The following is a 24,770-nucleotide window of genomic DNA, read 5'->3' on the forward strand; positions in this document are numbered from 1 at the left end:
TGTGACGAAAAATCTGCAAGATATCATACCTGGAAAAGAGAAGGGAAACCCTTCCTGAAAAAGTGAGTTGAGACCTAAGAGGTTTCCTCCAGGGAGCCGGTGGGAGCTGCCGACAGAAGAAGATGGGCAAGGCTTTTGGGGATGGGTACTATTCCTACCTTCATTCAACAAAAGGACAAACTGATATTTAGAGACATTAACTAACTTAGGCTAAGGCAATGCAGTTAGTGCCTGACCAGCGAGGAGTCAAATGTGGGTGTACTATCAGAGCTCCAATAATGAAGGAGCCCTATGGGAAAACAGAAATGCATCCTCAATTTTATACTTATGGGTTCATGACATCTTGTGCTTCAGATCAAATGACTGTCCTCTGAAGGTGTCAGAGGAAAAAAAAATACTCCCTATGTCATGAACAGCATCTTGCAATGCCTGGGCAAATCATTATTGCCATTATTATTATTATTTGGCTCCCTTAGAAGCTGCAGGCATTGGAGCGCTGCCAATAACAGGAGATACGAGGTTCACTGAGCCAGAAGAATCGTACCATAAATCCTGATGCCATTTTGAGAACAGTAAAAAGCAAACAACCCATAACATTATAGAGCAAGAAGATGAACAAATATCACCTTCCCCCTGAATATGAGAATAAAGTGCATTAGATAAAAGGCTGACCACATCACATAAAGGACACCGGGAACTAATAAAAACAGATAAAAGAAATGTATTCCACTTTTCTGTCTGAGCAAACCAGGTTACACAGTAATGATGGGGCTCAGATCACACTACCCCAAAATATGGGACCTTGGTATATTGGCTTTTTTAAGCTGAAAGAATCTGAGAAACATGTTTCCAGAGGGATTCTCTGACTTTCCTCTGCCCTTCTTCCCTGAAGCAGGTCATAGGCTCTCATGTTCACGGTGCCTTCCTTATATCTGTGGAAAGGAAGATCCTTATCTCCAAGACAAACGATGTCAAGAAGAATCAAAGCAAACAGGCTTTGCTGTTTCCTCCAATTGATTACCCTTAGCTCATAATCTTTTTTTTTTTTTTTTTTTTTTTTTTTTTTTTTTTTACCCCATCATATTTGTCATGACTCTTCATCAAACCTACCATTAAAACACTCAGGTTTAATTATTTCCTCAGGTCTGCATTTCCTTATGAAGACTCTTGTGCCATGAAAAACATAGTAAATCCATTTGTATTCTTTTCTCCTGTTAATCTGTCTTTTGTTACGGGGGCCCCAGCCAGTGAACCTAAGAAGGGTGGAAGAACAAGACATTGTTCCTCCTCTACAGTAGTTACCTGTGGAGCTGCCAGAAGCATCAGATAAGGCTCCATTCCTGATTAGTGTCCACTTCTACTGTGTTTTTCTAACTAGCACCTAAATGTTAATCTGCTATTAACAGTAGGGTCTCTCCAAAGTTATACAGCTCAACTTAGAAGAAAGAATGGAATTTGGAAATGCTGATGAGACTAGAACTGTGCCAGGTGTCAAAGGGTAATTTTTTAAATAGATAAAATCCTGACTCTTACACAAATATCAAACAAACACATGTAATACTTTGAATTAATTTATTACTCAGAAAGAGAACCAGTAAAATGAAACCTGGTTCAAAGGAGAAGCCAAAGAAAAGGCATAGCTATAGATTAGGAATATTGAAATGAATTGCAAATGGAAGCAAAACTGGCCTCTTTCACAGTATACGAAGGGTGTCAATTGAAGTTCCACTGGATAGGAGAGAAGTTGTATACCTATATACAAGAATTATCACGCATTACTATCAATTATCTGCAACTTATAGAGTTGTAAAAATGTGCAGACAATGAAAGATATAATTAGATAGCTCTTAAGTACATGGCTTTCCACTGAAGCACACATTTTTTTTTCCCCACACACAGAGATGAAATATATCCATTATGCCAGAACTGGTGACTTCAGGCAGATCATTGCATAATGTAAGGACAAGTAGAAATTTAAAATAAGAGGCTTAATTTGTTCCTGATTAAAATAAAGAAAGAAATTCCCTTCTCCTCCTTGTTCTTACAGCATTTATTTTAGAAAACTTAATAAGTACTCTCTTTTCTCTTTGAAATGTATATAAATTCTTTTGAAAACTAGATAGGCCTTTTGTCAACTTTATGACCCTGGAATATTTTTTCTCAAGAAGCTGGGAGCCATCTTTTTGAAATACAAACATCAAAGGAGATAGCACTTCTTTTTCTGTGGGAGGGTTGGAGCCTTACTTCACTGGCGCTGAAAGCCTTGCTCTGAGTTGCAAAACTACCTTTTTTCTTTTTTTATTAGTATTATTTTTGATTGATAAATCATAATTGTATGACATGTATGGAGTATAATGGTATGTTTTTATCTACACGCAGAATGTGCAATGATGAAATCAAGCTAAGTAATATATCCATCACCTTACTCACATAACATTTTTTGTGGTGATAGGTTTGAATTTTTCTCTTATTTTGAAATATATAGTATATTATTATTGATTATATTCACCCTGCTGTGCAATAGATCACAAGACATATTCCTCCTGTCTAGCTGAAACTTGTGTACCCTTTGATCAGCAATTCTTCATTTCCTTGCTCCCTACTCCCACCCCCAGCCACCAGGAACATCATTCTATTCTCTACTTCTATGAGTTCAATATTTTTAGATGCCACATATAAGAGAGATCGTGTAGTATTTGTTTTTGTGTGTCTGACTTATTTCACTTAGCATAATATCCTCTAGGTTCATTTATGTTGTCCCAAACGACAGAATTTCGTTCTCTTTTAAGGTTGAATAGTATTCCCTTATGTGTATGTACCACATTTTCTTTATCCATTTATCCATTGATGGACACTTGGGTTAATTCCATATCTTGGCTATTGTTAATAATGCTGCAATGAACATGAGAATGCAGACATCCTTTCAACATACTGATTTCAATTTCTTTGGATCTATTCCCAGGAGTAGTATGGTAGTTCTATTTTTAGGTGTTTTTTGTTTTTGTTTTAACATGGAGTCTCGCTCTGTTGCACAGGTTGGAATGCAGTGGCATAATCTCAGCTCACTGCAACCTCCACCTGCCGGGTTCAAGTGATTCTCGTACCTCAGCCTCCCACGTAGCTGGGACTATAGGTGCCTGCCACCACACCTAGCTGATTTTTGTTTTTTGGTTTTTTAGTAGAGACAGGGTTTCACCATGTTGGCCAGGCTGGTCTGGAACTCCTGACCTCAGGTGATCCACCTGCTTTGGCCTCCCAAAGTGCTGAGATTACAGGCATAAGCCACCGCGCCCGGCCAATTTTTAGGTGTTTTTTTTTAAGTTCCTCAAAACTACCTATTGCCATAAAAATATGAGATATTTGTTTTTCCTCTAGATAAAACCAGTAAGCTAACATGGATGGTCACCCCATTTACCAGAGAGATTTAGGATGAATGAACTATGTATGACAAATGGTGTTGTCAAGTTCTCTTACTTGAGGACGATTGTTTCTCTTGAAAACATGTACGTAATAGGTTGTATCTAGCTCTTTACCTGTGTGAGAAGATGAGATTCCTTTCCGTTTGCAATCTCTTACTGAATTGCCTATGATGTGTATTGCATTCTGGTTTAAATCTTATTCAACAATAAAACTGGCTTCTTTCTCCACTACTTTTATAGAGAGAATTTTGCTTTTACTTTCATTTGCCCCAAAATAGTCAACCCATCCAAATGTACCAGAAATCCCAGAAGCATCCTGCCAGAATCAAGAACCCTGTGAACCAAAGTGCTTGTTCCCTGGTCATTGTCTCCTTTCCTCCAGACACAGGATGACCCCTTTTGCAAAAACCAAAAGAGCAGTGAGCAAAAGGCAAGCATTCCTACTGTATTCCTAGCATACAGTAGATACTAGGCACCTTGTGTAGATTGATGTACGCAATTAAGAGGCCTCAGCAAACAAGGCAGCCTATGGAAAGTTAAAATGCCTACAGAAAACATGCTATTCCTTGATTGCTGTCACTGAGCATTGAAGGTTGACTCCCCAAATACCACCAAGACCATATGCTGATAGACAAAGCTGACTTTATTGCCTACTGCAGTTAAGGGAGAAAACCACCTAGCAATGCTTTGGCAGTATCTGAGAAAGGGGGAAGATAAAGTCAGAATCTATAAGAATTAGATCTTGGATTGATCTAAGGCAAGTATTTTAAGAGGGATTGAGGGGAAATTTTGGATCTGGGATAGTATTGGGTAAAAATTACAATAGTCCAGAAGTAGCAGAAATAATAAAGTGGTGATTTTGAGGAGAGGGATTTAAAAATTGTTAGGTTATAAACTGTCTGTTGATGTTTTCCACTAAAGAGTTGTTTGGTCTTTTGGGAAATTCCTGTAATCAACAGTCAAAGCATTTTCCTGAATAGTAAAGTCATGCTAATGAATACAGAGGAATAGCACCAACTTTTTTAATGTGCACGGCAAGGCATGGCTTTGATTCCCAGCATCCAGACTGTGTGGGGGTAGAGGATTTTGACTTTTAGAAGTTCAGGCCAAAACTCAGATGAGCAGGAAACGTTCTTTTTCTTTTTCTCTAAGTCAGCTTATTTGCTATTTTGGGCCCTGTAAGGTTTTTAATATCCATATTTATTAATATTATCTTGAATGCACACACAAGGTTTCTGAAGTAGAGAAGATTATCCATGAACTCTGAGAAATAAAGACAGATTTATTTTCCCACAGGCCCTGGTTATGCAGGAAAATCATCTCAGCCCCTTAGGGTTCATCATACTACTTTTTCCAGGGCTGCACCTAGGTTTCAGGTGTTTTCAAAGTACAAGGCAAGAGGAGGGAGCCATTTCTGGTTCTCTGTCTCTTCTGTCCTCCCAGGAGCCTTCCCATCTGGCCTTCTGTCATCATCTCATTATTTAGCCCTGAGATGTTTCCCCTCCCTCTCACTTGGTCCTAATGCCCCTGCAGCAACTCTTAGTTCCATGCTTTGAGCTTAAGAATAAATGCACGTTTGGATTCAGTGTGATCTTCTCTCTGGGGCTGTCCAACAGTCCCTCTTGAGTCAGACTCAACTTGTAACCCCAGCCTCCAACTCCTTCTGTTTCCCCAGAGGTCTACTCAGGGAACATAGTTCAAGGCTCTTCTATATAGGAAAACATCTCAGACACCTCTGCTCTCATCTCTTTCCCTCTTTGCTTTAGCTCCCCCAACTCAGGGACTCTTAGCAGTTGAAGGAAGCCATTCCTGCCTCAAACTCCTAATTCTCACTCAGTCTGTGTACCTCTACTCCTCCATAGTAGGGTTTCTCAACTTCAACACTATCAATATTCTTGGCTAATTTTTGTGGTGGGAGCTTGTTCTGTGGATTGTAGATTTACCAGCACCCTAAAAATACCCACTAGATACCCCCAAATTATGACAACTAAAAATGCCAAGTATTCTCTGTAGAAAAAAAAAACTGGGCCCTGGTTGAGGACCATTGCCCTAAAAGCTTAGATTTTGTGAAATAAAAACCAGGAGGAAACTTCCTGCGTATTTCCTTCTTGCTTGCCTCATTTTTTCTCTGAGGTACTGAACTTAGGATGGCCTCCCCAGACAAATGAGGGCAAGGCAAAAGAAAAGGAAATTTGGTGGAGGAAGAACATAGATGTTTAATTCCTTATAGTATCCCTTCAGTTGACCACTCTATCTCGGTGCTAACTGAAGGTCACTTGGGGACTATTAAAAATGCAGAATCTCAGGCTCCACCCTGCTGAATTGGAAGCTGTGCACTGGACCCAGAAATCTACATTTTAACAAGATCTCCAATGATTCTCATCCCATGTAAAAATAAATGATCGCACAAATAAGAATAAGCAGAGGCTCTTCATTCAGAGGTTGCTATAGTAAGGGAGTCAGTACCATCACATTTGGCAGAGACTCAAAGGGTGGGAATGATTTACTGATGTGGGAAGCTAGGTGAAGGCTATTATAAGTGGAGCAGCCTATAGGATTGATTTGGGAGCATATTTCACTTTCTCTAGTTGATTCAGAGTTAGAAGTGGGGTCAAAAACTCATGAAGCTGGCATTTCTTGGCCAAGTCCCAACTGTTCGGGACCAATTGCTACAGAGATTATGGTTTGGCTTCCTGGGCTGGTTGCTGCAAACATTAGTTAGAGGCTGGGTTGCGCTGGGTCGGGTTGGGTTGGGTTAGGTTTCATTGACATCTATACTCTGACCATTGTCTGGTTGCACATTTCATCTCTCAGCTGCTAAAGCTTGTGAATCATTGCTCTTTTCAGAATAGCTGACTGAGCCAGGTGCTGCAGATTTGAAGAAGGTACCCTCAGGGAGCTGACAGTTTAGCAGAGAAGAAGGACACTAAAACTAACTGCCATGAAAATCACACTGATGCAGAGAGCCATACGGGAAGCCAAAACAAGATTTCCTGAGAACAGAGAGGAGTGAGTAATTCCCTCTGACAGGGAGCTCAGGGAAGGTTTCCAGATGGTGCAGCATGTGTGTTGAACCTTGAAGGATTAGTGGAATTTGAAAACAAAAAAAGAGAAATAAGATAAACCTACTACTTCTGGCGGGGGGGTGGGGAGGTTTGTAATCAAGAAAAGAGTTTACAGGACTCAAAAATAAAAATTGGTCTCTCTAGATTAGAGGGAAGGGAACGGTCATACAATTCATGCAGCAGCCCACTTTCTCCTCCTCACTGTATCTGTCTCTTTGTACCAGAAAGGACAAAAGATCAGAACCAGGTACATATTGATGCATGTTTAGAAGCAAACGGCTCTTGCCTTCTGGCAAGGGGCATCTCTACCAGTGGCAGCCCTTAAAGACTAAAGACGCTCAAATAGCAGCATGCACGCATGCAAGAGGAAAGCTGGGGAAGCACCAAGTCCTGGAAATGGAAAGAAGATGACACTGTCCTATGAATAACCTGTGTAGAATGTGGAGAAGGAACAAAGATAAGGGATCAGAGGGGCAGGCATGGAAAAGGAGATGTAAAACAAGAAAGACTGAATGAAGAAGGGAGAACCCAAGGAGGAGTCGTCTCCCTGGAGAGCTTATCATGTGCCCAGGATGGAGAAGGCAGCAAGGTCTTTAAGGGGTAAGAAAAGGGAAATCGATTATTTTATAGTCCTGGGATTACAGAAAAAGAAGAATGGCATGCAATCATGTCTCCAGTGCTATCTCCCCTCATATGTAAAAAAGTCCTAATGTTTATGCCTTATTTACCCCCATCCTCATCCATAGCACAGAAATGGGGAGTCAATGGGTAAGTCACAGAGTATAAGAGGAGGAAAAGAACAGCAGGAGCAGTCAGCACAGGGACCTGCCAACTGCTTTCTTCCCAGAGAACAAGGTGAATGTATTGGCCTTTCTCTGCCCTTCTCTTCTCCAGAGTCAAAAGTTCCTCCACCTTTCCGACCTTTCATTTCTGGATGTTCAACTTTTATCTTTATGATATGAGGAAAGCAAAGGGGGATAAAACAAATCTTCCAAGCTCTCCTGTCCCCTAAGTTACATCTTAAAAAAGAGATGCCCTTTGACTACAAAGTTCAAATACGGATTTTTCCTCAAATCCACAACATTTTTCCCTTTCTTACCAGAAAACATTCTCATTCCAATTAATTTTCCCGGTAGATATCTTGAAACAATGAGCCAGTGCACATGGGTCAGGCAGGCACTATCACTGAGAAATCCTGCCCTTAGCTAAAGGATAAATTTGGTACAGTTAAGTCTTTCTATGAGGGAAAGCCAAGGAAGAAAATCACTAATTGATGGCAACCATTATGTGCCAAGCACTGGGATAAATACCTTTATAAGAATGCATAATTAATTTGAAAAATCACCCTGGGAAGTCAGCCCTGTGATCCATGATTGACAGCTAAAGCACTCAGGCTAACTAAGTCTTAGTTAGCAAACTAGTCACCTCATCAGAAAACAGTGGAACTGAAGCCTGAACTCTGCCATGCTGAATCCTAATCTTTTGCTCCCTTTGCCTTCATGGCAATATATCTCTGCCCATGTAGGTGTGTTCATCCTTGACAATGACTCCCTGACCCCTCATATGGAACCTTGCTCTTTAGGAAGGATTTGTCATCAGTCATTTTAACTTAGTATATTTTCCCACGTACGTATGTTCCAGAGAACACAGACAGCATGAACTATGGATTCCATAGGCAATTAAATATGGAAAGCACCAGGTTAAACAAATGTAAACAGATTTCTTCACTTACTTCTTAGACTCTTGATTATGGATACATACATTGTGAAATAAGAAGCTAAAATCGCAGTAGTGATTTGTGCGATGAAGTGAGATAATGGGAAGGTACATCACAGCGCTCCAAAAGGGAATACTGGAAGACAATACAATGCAGTGTTTAAGCTCTCAGTTTCGGGGACCACACTTCTTAGGCTCAAACCCCAGATCTATCACTTATCACATCAGATCTAAGGTTTTGGACAAGTTCCTTAACCTCTCTCTGTCTTGAAAAAATGGAGATAGTAAAAGACTTTACCACTTTCATAAGTATGTCATAAAGATTAAATGAAGTGATACATACAAAGTACCTTTAGAATAGAGTCTGTGTGACAGCCATGAAAACGCGCCTCTCAGATCTCCTGCTGCACAGAGCAAAGTCAACTGACAGCCCCAGTTGCTGCACATCTCTGGGTCCACCAGTGTGCTTGTGTTGAGGCCACATTTTCATGGGCAGTGCACAGTGTGGGCACTAATACAAGCCTATCCCTAAGGGACTCCTCTAATAGGTGTCTTCAGCTCTGGGACCCCTTATCCTGGATGAAATGTTCTTAGCATGCAATGTAATCTAAATTTCTTCCTACCCAATCCCCTTCCTTTTCTCTGTCTCCACCTGATTCTTCCCCTGTATGCTTCAGATGTTTCCCCAATAAATCTCTTAGGTGTCTAATCTCATTTTAGCATTTGCTTCCTAGAAGACCCAAACTGACATGGCTAAGTACAGTCAGGCAGAGCCCACAGAGTTAGTTGCCCATGGAGTCCTTTACTCAAAAGCATCTCATGAGACACATTCCAAGAAATGCACTTTAGGAAATGAGTGAATATATGTGTTGTTAAGTTTACCTGTACGGAGAGGCATTTTTTAAGCATTTGTTACAAGGAAGTGAAGATGAGAGCAGAAGGATCTTCAGGTTAATCTAAAGTCAAATTACATACCCACTACCCAACTTAACACATATGACTAGGAGTATTTATCATAATAAATAAAATTGACTAGTATTTGGAACATAAGATAATCTGAAATTCTCTTCCTGCCATAGGACTCTGTGAATTTGAAACAGCTCCATGAGAACCCAAATTGCCTTACTGAGGCTAGGAATAAAATGAGGGGCAGGGAGTATACAGATTGTATGATACCAGTTCCCAGTCATCCAGTCATTCACTGACTCATTTACTCATTTAATAAATATTGAGCTCTCACTATGCACTAGTTCCATTCCTAGGTGCTAAGGATGAAGTGACACAAGAGTCGGATGCAGACATAACTTCCACAAAATGTGATAAAGGCTGTAAGACAGAATCAAGTGCCATAGGGACACAAAGGAGAGAAAGCCTGACTCTGCCTAACACTAAGAGGGAGTCTTTCAGGAAGTTAAAAGGTAAACGGAATTCTAAGGAAAACACTGTGTACAATAAATTGGAAGTGTGAAGGAAACAGCACAGAGTTGGCAGAAAGCAGATGCTGAGTATAACATCCAAAATCAAAGTTCATGGTGGGAGGATATTGTAAAGACAGGCAGAGGTCAGATCCCAATGGGCTCCCTATGGCACAATGAGGATAGTGTACTTCCCCCCATGCAGAAGATAGAAAGTCACATGGTTCTGCTTGGAACTGAGCCCCAACTACTAGAGAGAGGAGTGCTGGAAACCTTCCTTAATTGGGCTGGGCCAAAATTGGTAGTTGTTACGCCGTATGACATGGATGTAATAAAGTAGGAATGGAGCACATGAAAATTTGCACAGGAATACATGTGCATTATGGTTTTAGCCCCAGAAGAAAATAAATCTATTCTATTGAGAATCATCAATATACAATTGCTTTGAAGCACTTACAAGTAATAAAAATGCCCGTTTTTTGTTATTACAACAAAATAAATACTAACAAAATATGACTTCAGAAAGAGTTGATATTTCAAAGAGGCCTCTGAATTTTCTTCCTAGCAAGTGCCAGGGTAAACTGTATTCAACCGAAAGAAAAGTTCTAATTCTGAAAAAAAAAAAAAAAAAAAAAATAGTTTCAGGGTCTTGGTAACATGTGACTGTTCTTTGTGCCCTCATTTTACTCTGTGCTCCATTTTTTTGAATTCCTATTTTAAAAACCCATGCATATTTTATGAATTGAGCCTAAATGTCCCATCATCACAAATTCCTAAGACTCTTTTTGCTCAGGAGCTGATCATTAGTGAATTCATTTTGTATTCTAGTGGTTGTCAAAGGCCGTTCTGGAGGTGTTACATTGGATTTTGACATTAATTGATGAACACTTAAGCTCATCATAACTCTGCTGGGATTCAGAACAGCAGAAATTAGAAAGATGAATTTCAGGAGATGAAACCATTGAAAAGAAATGTAACTTCAGAGTCATTACTGTTGAATGCTTGAAGTTCCGTGACATCCACACAGAATGCAGTAAGGGCTCTTGCTGCAGTCAAGCATAGTGCTCTGGTGGGAAAATAGGGTTATTCTGCATGTGTCAATAGAACTGGACAAAATCAGCAATCCACCTTCACAGTCTTATGTCCTGGACACACAGGAGAACTAGATTTACCTTATTCTGTTAACTAGTTAAAGATGAACATCTCCAAAAGGAGAAAAATCTATTTAGGTGAAAATCATAAAGAGTTCCTATTTCTATTGCTACCAAAGGATTTGTAGAAATGGAAAATGTCACTCTTAGGCCAGCAGACAGGCATCAGGGCCTTGGAATTCCATCAGCTTTGACAGTAAGTATTAAATAAAGATATTGAGCTTAGAAGAAAATAGAGCAGTTTTCTTTGGCAGCAGTGGGTACTTGCTCAGCTATGCTATTTGAATAACTCATTGGGAGCTTGCTAAGGTTCAAGGTATTACAGAGCTTTCTGAAAACAGGAAAAGATGGTAAAATGATTATTAGATAGGTTGAAAATCAATACATATTTAAAATCCACAACTGCCATCTTAACTTCAGTCCAAATTTCTCTGGGGTCACATTCTTGAACTCAAAAAGCCAATCAACAAACATGTTGATTTTTCTTTCCTTCTATTTACTCTTCAAAACTCCACAAGGGAATTTGTTTTGCTTTGTTTTTTCATTTGTACTGTAACCTACAGGATTTCAACTGGTCAGAAGAAGAGACTATATGTCAAAAGGTATGGAGGAACATAGAGGGTTTTGTGAAGAACTTATCTCAGTGAAAGCAAGAAAGTAATTGACTTGTCAGGAACCTTGAATTCATTAATATGATTAATAACACCGCCTCCACTGGGTCTGGCACAGTACTAGCCTCTATAAACTTTCATTTCTCACAATTTGTGTGTGAGGAAAGGATACGATTGTCTCTAATTTACAAATAAATAACCTGCGGCTTGGAAATGTTCATTGAATTTTCAAAGTCATTTAGCTGGTAAGCTTTGTACCAAGGTTTCAATTCCAGGAACTTTAACCCAAATGCCCAATGAACCATTTTATCTCCCAACCTCTGACTCAGTTGACTTATTTATCAGGGATGTGGGGTGAGCTCTTCCAGCTGAAGGCAGAAAATCATTGTTCTCACTAAAGCCAATGTTCCATGCAGCCAAGTGACTGACTGAGGTCATGTATTTAAGGTGTAACAGCAAGTCTGAGGATGAACTGATATTCTTATAGATTACAATGGCATCACTGATGATCATTAGATTGATTCGGTCATAGAATTTTCAGAGCCTTTTTGTGAGTATTGCATTCAATCTTTCCCCCAGAAACTATTTATAAATTTGGAAGCCAAATGAGTAGATTATATTTTCCCAAATCTAGCATGCACCTTATGTTCTTATGAGTTTATTACCTGTTTTGTATTTTTTAAACATTTTTTTTTCTGGTAACAAAAGCAGTATGAGCTAACACAAAGTATCAGATTGTCAAATCAGACTCACAAGGAATCAGAGATCTTAACCAGTTTTAAGTCTTACCAACAACTTCAAGAATTCAGGGAATCACAAGGCACAGACAGTGTGGAAAAGTTGCCCATACTGCACCCCAGGTATTACTTGCCACATTAGGACATGCTCTGGTTGAGACTAAATATACAAGGTCTTTATGTGGTGGATGCAGGTAGCAATTATACAAAAGGGAGCTAATTTAGTCAGGAAACCTCTCTATTTTTTATAACTACATAGCTTATCTGACATTTTCTAGTGAGGCATACCCCAGAAACCCATACATTCCAGGTTTACTTACTATATATAAGCAAGTCTAAACAAACCAGGTACCTCTTGCTAAAAAGTATGTAGTAGATAATCTGTCACCATTAAATACCACTGATCTGTATGCCAGACAGTCTATCATTAGCATATTTACAAAGGTACTTGACCAAATCATCCCTCTTTCTTTCCCCAGGCTTTCCTCCAAAAAGTAAAAGAACAAATGCACAGCTGCTGCTGACCCTTTCCTTTCTAAATAGCATACTCATTAGGGACATATTTGAAAATACAGAAAAAAAGTGGATGAAGGATATAAAAGACACTTCTCAAAAGAAGACATTCATGTGGCCAAGAAACATGAAAAAAAGCTCATCACTGGTCATTAGAGAAATGCAAATCAAAACCACAGTGAGATACCATCTCACGCCAGTCAGAATGACGATTAAAAGTCATGAAACAGTGATGATGAGCATTTTTTTCATGTGTCTGTTGGCTGTATGAATGTCTCCTTTTGAGAAATGTCTGTTCATATCCTTTGCCCACTTTTTGATGGGGTTGTTTTTTTCTTGTAAATTTGTTTGAGTTCTTTGTAGGTTCTGGATATTAGCCCTTTGTCAGATGAGTCGATTGCAAAAATTTTCTCCCATTCTGTAGGTTGCCTGTTCACTCTAATGGTAGTTTCTTTTGCTGTGCAGAAGCTCTTTAGTTTAATTAGATCCCATTTGTCAATTTTGGCTTTTGCTGCTGTTGCTTTTGGTGTTTTAGACATGAAGTCTTTGCCCATGCCTATGTCCTGAATGGTACTACCTAGGTTTTCTTCTAGGATTTTTATGGTATTAGGTCTAACATTTAAGTCTCTAATCCATCTTGAATTAATTTTCGTATAAGGAGTAAGGAAAGGATCCAGTTTCAGCTTTCTACTTATGGCTAGCCAATTTTCCCAGCACCATTTATTAAATAGGGAATCCTTTCCCCATTTCTTGTTTCTCTCAGGTTTGTCAAAGATCAGATGGCTGTAGATGTGTGGTATTATTTCTGAGGACTCTGTTCTGTTCCATTGGTCTATATCTCTGTTTTGGTACCAGTACCATGCTGTTTTGGTTACTGTAGCCTTGTAGTATAGTTTGAAGTCAGGTAGCGTGATGCCTCCAGCTTTGTTCTTTTGACTTAGGATTGTCTTGGAGATGCGGGCTCTTTTTTGGTTCCATATGAACTTTAAAGCAGTTTTTTCCCATTCTGTGAAGAAACTCATTGGTAGCTTGATGGGGATGGCATTGAATCTATAAATTACCTTGGGCAGTATGGCCATTTTCACGATATCGATTCTTCCTATCCATGAGCATGGTATGTTCTTCCATTTGTTTGTGTCCTCTTTTATTTCACTGAGCAGTGGTTTGTAGTTCTCCTTGAAGAGGTCCTTTACATCCCTTGTAAGTTGGATTCCTAGGTATTTTATTCTCTTTGAAGCAATTGTGAATGGAAGTTCATTCCTGATTTGGCTCTCTGTTTGTCTGTTACTGGTGTATAAGAATGCTTGTGATTTTTGCACATTAATTTTGTATCCTGAGACTTTGCTGAAGTTGCTTATCAGCTTAAGGAGATTTTGGGCTGAGACAATGGGGTTTTCTAAATACACAATCATGTCATCTGCAAACAGGGACAATTTGACTTCTTCTTTTCCTAACTGAATACCCTTGATTTCTTTCTCTTGCCTAATTGCCCTAGCCAGAACTTCCAACACTCTGTTGAATAGGAGTGGTGAGATGTGGAGAAATAGGAACGCTTTTACACTGTTGGTGGGATTGTAAACTAGTTCAACCATTATGGAAAACAGTATGGCGATTCCTCAAGGATCTAGAACTAGATGTACCATATGACCCAGCCATCCCATTACTGGGTATATACCCAAAGGATTATAAATTATGCTGCTATAAAGACACATGCACACGTATGTTTATTGCAGCACTATTCACAATAGCAAAGACTTGGAATCAACCCAAATGTCCATCAGTGAAGATTGGATTAAGAAAATGTGGCACATATACACCATGGAATACTATGCAGCCATAAAAAAGGATGAGTTTGTGTCCTTTGTAGGGACATGGATGCAGCTGGAAACCATTATTCTTAGCAAACTATCACAAGAACAGAAAACCAAACACCGCATGTTCTCACTCATAGGTGGGAACTGAACAATGAGATCACTTGGACTCAGGAAGGGGAACATCACACACCGGGGCCTATCATGGAGAGGGGGGAGGGGGGAGGGATTGCATTGGGAGTTATACCTGATGTAAATGACGAGTTGATGGGTGCAGCACACCAACATGGCACAAGTATACATATGTAACAAACCTGCATGTTATGCACATGTACCCTACAACTTAAAGTATAATAATAATAAATTAATTAAAAAAAATAAAAAAATAAAAAATAAAAGTCGGGAAACAATAGATGCTGGCGAGGCTGTGGAGAAACAGGAACTTTTACACTTGGTGGGAGTGTAAATTAGTCCAACTATTGTGGAAGACAGTATGGCAATTCCTCAAGGATCTAGAACCAGAAATACCATTTGATCCAGCAATCCCATCACTGGGTATACACCCAAAGGATTATAAATCATTCTACTATAAAAAGACATGCACATGTATGTTTACTGCAGCACTATTTACAATAGCAAAAACTTGGAACCAACCCAAATGCCCATCAATGATAAACTAGATAAAGAAAATGTGGCACATATACACCATGGAGTACTCTGCAGCCATAAAAAAGAACGAAATTGTGTCCTCTGCAGGGACATGGATGAAGCCAGAAGCCATAATTCTCAGCAAACTAACACAGGAACAGAAAACCAAACACCCCTTGTTCTCACTCATAAGTGAGAACTGAACAATGAGAACACATGGATATAGGGAGGGAAACATCACACACCAGGGCCTGTTGGGGGATCGGAGGCAGGGGGATGGAGAGCATTAGAACAAATACTTAATGCATGCAGGGCTTAAAACCTAGATAACGGGTTGATAGGTGCAGCAAACCACCATGGCACATGTATAGCTGTACCACAAACCTGCACATCCTGCACATGTATCCCGAACTTAAAGTAAAACAAAAAAATTTTTTTAAAAGATGAAAATAGAAATAACCTGTAATTACTAAGTATCACCAATCTAGAAATATTTACTATGAAAAATACTTTGTGGCCAGGCATGTTGGCCCATGCCTATAATTCCCCACATGAACTTAAAAGTAAAACAAAATTTGTTTTTAAAAAAGATGAAAATAGAAATAACCTGTAATTACTAAGTATCACCAATCTAGAAATATTTACTATGAAAAATACTTTGTGGCCAGGCATGTTGGCCCATGCCTATAATTCCCCACATTTTGGGAGGCTGAGGTGGGAGGATCACTTGAACCCTGGAGTTCAAGACTAGTCTGGGCAACACAGTAAGTCTTTATCTCTATTTAAAAATGCTCCAGTCTGGGAGACAGAGTGAGGTCTTGCCTTAAATAACTAAGTAAATTTGTTAATGCTTTTCTCTTGCTCACCTGTAAATAATAATATAAAATCTTTTAATCAAAAATAAAAGTACTTTGTTTCACTCTAATCATTTTTCTATGCAGATTATGTCTATGCAAATTAATTACTAAGAATCATACTCTCATATATGTTGCATTATATAACTGCTTATAACTCTGTACAATACATTGAGACTATAGTCTCATATTTCTAAATAATTTTCTAAAACAGTTTTAGTGATTGGATACTATTACCACGTTTGAACATACCATTCTTATTTAATAAATGGCCATTATTGTATATTTAGATTATATGCTGGTGGCTTTTCCCCCCAGAAAATTTGCAACTTACACTACATTCCCAATGAGCAATTCAAATAGCAGAACTAAGCTTTTTCTCTACACATCTTAATGCTAGATTTTAAAGCATTGTTTTCATTTTATTAACCAGATAGGAACGTATGCCAACCTAGATCTCAGAGTGGCTGCAATTAGTAGAGCTCTCTCATTGCTCCACATTGGCTATATTACATGAAGAAGTAAACTAGTGTGTTAGGTCCTTGCTATTTTGTGGTTGTTACTTTAACACAAGTTAATCCCTACTGATTGACAGATACATTTGCAAATATTTTTCAGGTTTTCTTCTTTAATTTAAATATAGCTAATATGTTTTATTGCTGCATGTAATTTTTTATAATGGCAAATATCTCAAGCTTTGAAAATTGTCTATTCCTTCTTTGCTTTTATGCATTGAAAGTTTTTTACTGATGAGAGATGAGATAATTCTCCTATGTTTCCTTCTGGTTCTTTTATGGTTTTGGTTTTTGCATTTAATTATTTTCTAAACAGCATTTACTATATATGTTTTCTAATCATGGTACTACCATTTTACACATTCAAAGCAAAAGAAAAACTTGAAAAATATAATAAAGTTATTTGAGAAATCTCCAAATTGCTTTATACAGTGGCTGAAATAATGTGCATTCCCATCAACAGTGTATAAGCATTCCCTTTTCTCTGCAGCCTTGCCAGTATCTGTTTAACTTTTTGATAACCGTTATGACGGGCGTGAGATGATATCTCATTGTGCTTTTGATTTGCAATTCTCTGTTGACTAATGATGTGGAACATTTTTTCATGTTTCTTGGCCACTTCTATGTCTCATTTTGAGAACTGTCTGTTCATGTCTTTTGCTCATTTTTAGTAGAGTTGTTTTTTGCCTTGTTGAATTGTTTAAGTTCCTAATAGATCCTGGATATTAGCCCTTTGCTGGATACATACTTGGCAGATATTTTCTCTCACTCTGTGGGTGGTCTGTTTATTCTCTTGATAGATTCTTTTGAGTGCAGAAGCCTTCCACTTGTCAATTTCTGTTTATGTGACAGTTACTTTTAAAGGCTTGGTCAAAAATTCTTTTCCAAGCCTGATGTCCAGAGTGATGTTTCCCAGGTTTTCTTCTAGGATTCTTGTAGTTTGAGGTCTTACACTTAAATCTTTAATCCATCTTGAGTTAATTTTTGTATATGGTAAAAATAACAGGGATCCAGTTTCATTCTCCCACATATGGCTAGCCAATTATTCCAGAATTGTTTATTGAATAGGGAGTACTCTCCCCATTACTTGTTTTTGTTGACTTTGTCAAAGATCAAATGATTGTAGGTGGGAAACTTTATTTCTGGGTTCTTTTTATTTTGTTCCATTGGTTTGTGTATCTGTTTTTGTTCCAATGCCATGCTGTTTTGGTTACTGTAGCCTTGTAGTATAGTTTGAAGTCAGGTAATGTGATGCCTCTGGCTTTGTTCCTTTTGCTTAGAATTGCTGTGTCTATTCAAAACTCTTTTTTGGTTGCATATGAATTTTACAATCTTTTTTTGTAATTTTGTGAAAAATTACATTGGTAGCTTAATAGGAATAACGTTGAATCTATAAATTGCTTTAACCAGTATGGACATTTTAATGATTCTTCCAATCCATGAGGGTGAAATATTTTTCCATTTGCTTGTATTATATATTATTTTTGTATTATATATTATTTCAGTGGTGTTTTATAGTTCTTGTCATAGAGATCTTTCACCTCCTGTGTATCTTTCACTCCCGTGGATTCCTAGGGTTTTTTTCTGGGTGTGACTATTGTAAATGGAATTGCATTGATTTGACTCTGAGCTGGAATGTTATTGGTGTATAGAAATGCTACTGATTTTTGTACACTGATTTTGTATCCTGAAGCTTTACTGAAGTCATTTATGAGTTCCGGGAGGCTTTTGTTGGAACATTTAAGGTATTCTGGGTATAGAATCATATCATTAGCAAAGAGAAAGAGTTTATTCTTTTCCTGTTGAATGTCTTTTCTTTCTCTTGATTGCTCTGGCTAGGACTTCTAGCACTACGTTGAGTAAGAGTGGTGCAAGTGGGCATACTAGTCTTATTCCATTTCTCAAAGATAATGCTTCTAGTTTTTGCTCATTCAGCATGATGTTAGCTATAAATTTGTCATAGATGGCTTTTATTACTTGAAGGTATGTTTCTTCAATGCCTACCAACAACTTCAAATCAGAATGTTTCTTCTTTATGAATGCATTAGACCTTTTTTAAGTATATCAACTCTATTGTTTGTGTTGCAGGTAGCGTTCTCATTTTATCCTTTTCCTTTTGTTTTACTTACACTTTTACCATGCAGAAATATTTATATAGTCTAATTCATCCCTCCTTTTTATGGTTTATCTTGTTCTATTCCCAGAAAGATTTTCTTTCCAACATTACATAAATAATTATCATACTTGAGTTCTTCTGATTTCTCCCCTTGCCTAAGGGAGAAGGCATCATGACAAACAATTTCAGTTTCCTCTAGCCTCTGCTAATGTCTGAAAAGCAACTTATACATTAGTCTTACCCTCCTCTTTCTAGCACCCCTACTCCTAATGATGTTTCTGTGCCATAAAGGAACCAAAACTAAAAGTAACATACATGAGAGTATGATTCTTAGTAATTAATTTGCATAACTGAGAATGTAGTATTATAGAAGTTACCCACTGTTGAGAACTAGCAAGAACAACTTTAATCCTACAACTGCAAGTACTGAATTCTGTCAATAGCCATAAGAGTTTGGAAAAGAACCTCAAGCTCCATAAAGGAATGGATCCCAACTGACACATTGATTTGAAGCCTTGTGAGACCCTAAAGAGAGAAATTAGCTAAACCATGCTCAGACTTCTGACCCATGGAAACTGTGAGGTAATAAATGGGTATTGTTTTTAGCAACTAAGGTGTAGTAATTTGTTATGCAGCAATAGAAAATTAATACCACTACAGTACTACTTTGTATTATTAAGACAAAGAAAAGTGGGGAGATGGAAATAGCAGTGAAGTCTTATTTTGCTTCAGGTAATATGCTCAGAGCTCTATATACATTACTGTATTTAATACCTAATCAACTAGCATACTGGCAGAAAACAGGGCTCAGATAAGTTAATGCAATTTGGCCAAACTATAAAGCTACGAGACAGCAGAACTGACCAACTGGACCAAGAACTGGACCACCCATTTCTAGTACTTTTCTAATAATTGCTTAAATAATTTTTTTTTAAAAAAGCAGTAACCTTAAAGCACTATACTCTAAGCTTTGTTAGGAAGTTGCTTCTATTACTAAAATGTTTGAGTACTCACCAGTATTTATTTGTAACTACTAAATTATATGTTTATTTATAAATTAGAAATGTTCTTACTTGAATGAGCATCTGATTTTGTTTGTAGGTTTCTTAATTTGTTTAGCCATTAGCTTGTTTAAAGGAAGAAGAGGGTGAGGGGAGGAGGAAGTGAGAGATGGAAGGATGGAAGGAAAGGCAGTTGTGATCCAAGAGTTGAGGGTCATTGAGGAGAAGCATAAAGGAGGAGGCGATTATGGGACAGAGGACTACATTTGAAAGCTAAAACAGCACAACAAATTTAAGCATTTCTTAAGTGTTTTCTATACTATATTTTATGGACCAAATGCAACATAGTATCCTCAGGAGAATTTCTATACAACTTTCCTGGCAACTGTTGTGAGAACATTGAAAAGTCAAATGTGGGCTGTTATAGCTTATCTTCAACTGATCCTTTCTCTATTCTTTAGATTAAATCTTAAGTAGTGCTATTACAAGAGCTCCTAGTCATTGTAATAAAAATTGTAGTGCCCCTTCCACAGTTGGATTTTACAGTATGGTGATTAAACTTTTTGAAGTGCTGGTATTCTGGTTTCTATCCTCCTGATTTTATTCTCTCTTTTGTCTTGTTTTTGATTTATTTCAGAAACATTATTATGACTTGTGTTCATCATTTCAGAAGGCCTCGTTTGTGTAAATTTTCAGTCTCCCAACTTTGTTCCCATAACATATCTTATGTCTAATTAGTTTCAGATATTTCAATAGCAGATGACAGTCTGGCTCAGACTAATTACAGCTGTTAATGAAAGATAATGATATAGTGGTAATAAAAATACCACATCTCTTTTCATATTTTGGAATTTACTCTAAGCTCCTCTGGAGCTCAAAGAGGATCATGTTTTCATTGCTCATCCCTGAGACTAAAAGAAATGTCAGAAATCATATTTCAGCACACAATATTTCTTTGCCCAGCTGGCTGTGTGCGCTTTCAGATTGCAAACCTAATCTGCTTTGCAAGATTTTCTACCTAATTCTTGGCTTTATCCCCAGATTAAATACCGAATGCTGTTTTAGCTGCTAACTTCTTTGGACAGGCCACGAGTACTGTAAAGTAGAGGCAACATTTTTCTTAGCAGTCACTTCTCAAGTTACAGAAATAACGGGTATAGTTTGCACTAAATCAGCTAGGAAAATATATCAATTAATCTCCTGCTGTTTGCATACCTTTTAGAGGTTCAGGGACAGGTAAAATGAATAAATAATAAAGGGATTGATAGCTGCTTATGAGACTAAAAAAGATTGGGAGTACTTTTATATTTGTTTGTAATTTTAAAACGCAGAGGCAGACAAGATAACATAATTAAAACCTCTAAAATCAGAAACCCTGTGAATAAGTGGCCAGGAGTTGTTCAAGAAATTTTAGAATATCATCACATTCTGATCTGAGATACCTGAAGATTTGTATTTTTGGTATTTTTGTATAGGAACCAGAATACGTGGTTCCTATACAACATGTGCAAGCCACTCAAAATTTTCATCATCCTCCTCCTTAATGTCAGAGCCTTACAGTTTGTCTTCTTTCACTCGTAGTGTCCCCCGGTGCTAAGCTTGCCACGGGGGTAATTGATAACATCAGATTAATACTTGTCAAAGCACAGTACAAAATGGACTTAATATCGACTTACCATTTTATAGATGTAAATGTGTAAAAAGTGGAAGGTACCAAAAGTTTAAAATAGTCTCTTGTTATGGTTTCTTATGAGAAATAAAGACTGAGAAATGAGAACGGAACTTAGAAAACTAAAATTAGATGTTTACCAAGAGTGTGAATAAGCAAGACCCAGTTCCCTTTGCCACAAACTGCTTTGAAAGATAAAAGCAAACACCCTAAGACAATAAGTGTAACAATTGCTAAAAACCCTGCTCTATGCTCCCATGTCAATTAAAGTGACTTCAACTGGCCCGCTTTACCTGATCCCAAATTCTTAAGTCCCATCCCCAAACCACTCAAGCTCTAAACCTAATTATAATCAGAAGGCTTATGATTATAAGCCTGGTGATGAAAACCCAGAGTTTTTCAAGATACCATTAAGGCTTTACTCTTAGCAGCTCTCTCACTTGTTGAGCAATAACATGAACCAGTTTGTTTGAGACAGGCTTTCTTAGTGCTCTTTAAGCAGTTTACAGCACTTAGCGGCTTTCATTCTTTTTCTTTTTTTGTATTCTTGTTGAGTTTCTTCCATTGAGGATTAAAATAAAATCAATACAACATCAGCTTGCCATTGCTCAAACTATCCCCCTCATCTACTAAACACTATAGCTACAGTCCTAGTGAGCAGCTGAATGTTCACCCTATGTGTCTTGTTCATCCTTTGTTCTGCACCTTTGCTTCAAGCATCTGCCCAGGACTGTGAAGCCATGGCTCCTATACAACATGTGCAAGCCACTCAAAATTTTCATCACCCTCCTCCTTAATGTCAGAGCCTTGCAAAGTTTTTCTTCTTTCACTCGTGGTGTCCCCTGGTGCTAAAAATTTTTTTTAAAAATTGTATAAATACTGTTAAAAAAAGTATAAGACAAGTTCTAGTCTAAATGCAGACTTCATTTATCAATACCCCCATTTGGACAATTATACTTGTGGAGTGGAGAATGAACCGATGTGTGTGTTTATGTGTGGGTGTGTACATATATATATATCTCTCTCTCTCTTATAAATCCAGGTCACATGTGCACAGGCTCAAAAAAGTACTACCAAACACATGCACAAACACAACAACAATTTCCAAATAACTCAGTCTTGACTTGTGTCTTAAAAACCAGAAAGAGATCTCAATACCTAATCTATAGAAATGCTAACTTAAATTTTTACTTCCTTCATAAGTCACAGCTGCTCCTTGGGCTCTCTCTGAAGCTTCTTCTACCTTTGGCCCACCTAATGTATCAGCCTTCTTCCTCTTCCCTCAATACAGTCCTTTTTTTATGTAAAGTGTTTAATGTGCCTCAGCATCACCTGGCGAGCCTGTTAAAACATAGATTGGGGGCTTCATGCCAGTTTCTGATTCTGCAGTTCTCTGATGGCACACAAAGATTTGCATTTCTAGCATGTGCCCAGGTGATGCTGATGGTCCAGGGATCACTCTGAGTACCACTGATGTAGGTCATCTTAGTCTCTCTGGTTGAGTTCCTTTTTCCCTCCTGTATCTATAAATTTATCTTCCACTTTCCATTCTCCCAATTCTCCACCACAAAAATACCAAAAATACAAATCTTACAAGATATTTTTCAACTTGGGCTGCCATAACAAAATACCATGAACTGGATAGCTTAAACCCCAGAAATTTATTTCTCACAGATCTGGAGGCTGGGAAGCCCAAAATCAAGGTGCTGGCCTAATCAGTTCCCCAGTGAGGGGCTTTCTTCTAGGCTTGAAGATGGCCACCTTCTCACTGTGTCCTCACATGGAAGAGAAAGAGCTTGCACCTCTCTTTCTCTTCTTACAAGAGCACTGATCCCATCATCAGGGTCCTACCCTTATAATCTCATCTAATCCTAATTGCCTTCCAAATACCATCATATTGAGGGTTAGAACCTCAACAAGTTCATTTGTGGGAGCAGGAATATTCTGTCCATATGAATAATTAACTCTCCTGAGATGGCAAAGACTGAATTTCTCTTCACAGGCAGATAAATAAGGGGAAAATTCTGTAGTCTTGTTAATAACAATTGCACTTTAACTTGTATAAAATATACAACACCATGGGTCAATCTCCAAAATAGAAAAGAGGAAAGTCAAACACAAAAGATTATATGATTCCATTTACATGAAGTGCTAGAAATAACAAAAATATAGCGCCAGAAAACAGATTAATGGTTGCCTGACGCTGGGGGCCAAAGAAAACTGACTACAAAAGGGCGCAAGGAAACTTTCTGGAATGATAGAAATGTTCTAAGTATTGGTTTTGCTGGTAATCACCTAGATGTATGCTATTGCCAAAATACATTAAGTTGTATACTTAAAATGAGTGAATTTTATCATATGTAAATTATGCCTCAGTAAATAAGGGAAACATACATGTACTTTATATGTATGTTATATATTAGTATATATTACTTTATATATATAAAATGTTGAAATGTTTCCAAAAACAAAGATTTCATTTAAATTAAGCTGATGTGACAACCAAAACTGTCTGTGGAAAAATAAACTGATAGATTCTCTTCTGACTTTAAAGGAATGTTCTTGTTTTGTTTGTTTTGTTTTGTATTTTATCTTTCATCTCATGTCTAAAGTGTGCCTGCCCAAGTTACAGGCTACATCACACACAATCAGTACCTCAATCAATGAAAGTAAGTGTGGCTCACTCTTCTCTTCCTGGGTGGGGTTCAAAGGATGTCCAAAGAATTGCATTTGTGAACTAAAGAATGCTACATTGCTTTAATTAAACACAACTTACCTGATGAAGAAAGTACAATATAAGCTCAACGAAGGAAATGGTTTTGTTTAGGGCAGAATCTTCACTAATCTCTCACTGTGGCAATGCTTGGTGTGGTCTCTTCTCCATCTCTCAGAGGAATAATTATACAAGTTCTGCTTTCTGCTCACCTGCCTCCTCATGTCAGATTTGGCATCTCTATTGCAAGATAATTGCCGCTTGGAATATTCAATTAGCTTTTAATTAAATATTGCTCATTAATATAACTGCAAGACAATAAAACATATGTCATTTGATTAGCCAAAAATTCAAATATAAATTACATTCATTTTTATGTCAACATGCACTTTACCTAATGAGACATTTTTCACCCTGCTATAAAGATTGTGTGTGATCTTATTTTCTTTTAGAGATTTTTTTAATGTCTGCAAGCAAAGTTTTTAAATTACATATAGCAACTCATATTCTATTTCTTATCTCTACATTAACTAGAACAGAAAGTTATGTACAGTTAAGTACAATGAAACTTCTTTGTAATAAAAGGTGTTTCGATATTAACACTGTTTTATATATGTCATTTTATGTATAAAAATTTGCAGTGATCATACACGTAAGAAAACAGATAGCATTTTATTTAACAACATATCTTGTCTGGTTATAAAAGTAATATATAGTTATATAAGAAGACTTTTAAAATATTGAAAGGTAACCTATTAATACATTGATATATTTTGTTCCAGTTCTGTTCTGTTTTTTAAAACTAAAATTATAGCA

At 37.6% G+C, this 24,770-nt stretch overlaps 1 long non-coding RNA gene across 2 annotated transcripts in view; it reads right to left on the reverse strand.

Moving 5' to 3' along the window:
- Nucleotides 1-24,426, reverse strand: part of LOC126933530 (uncharacterized) — a 59,247-nt gene extending 34,821 nt beyond the window's left edge. For both annotated transcript variants that reach the window (XR_007718654.1, XR_007718655.1), the window contains exon 1: nt 24,018-24,426. This is a non-coding gene — a long non-coding RNA (uncharacterized LOC126933530). The remainder of the gene's footprint in view (nt 1-24,017) is intronic.
- Nucleotides 24,427-24,770: the final 344 nt, after the last annotated feature.

The sequence above is a fragment of the Macaca thibetana genome, chromosome 13 (assembly GCF_024542745.1).
Source record: "Macaca thibetana thibetana isolate TM-01 chromosome 13, ASM2454274v1, whole genome shotgun sequence".
NCBI lineage: Eukaryota > Metazoa > Chordata > Mammalia > Primates > Cercopithecidae > Macaca > Macaca thibetana.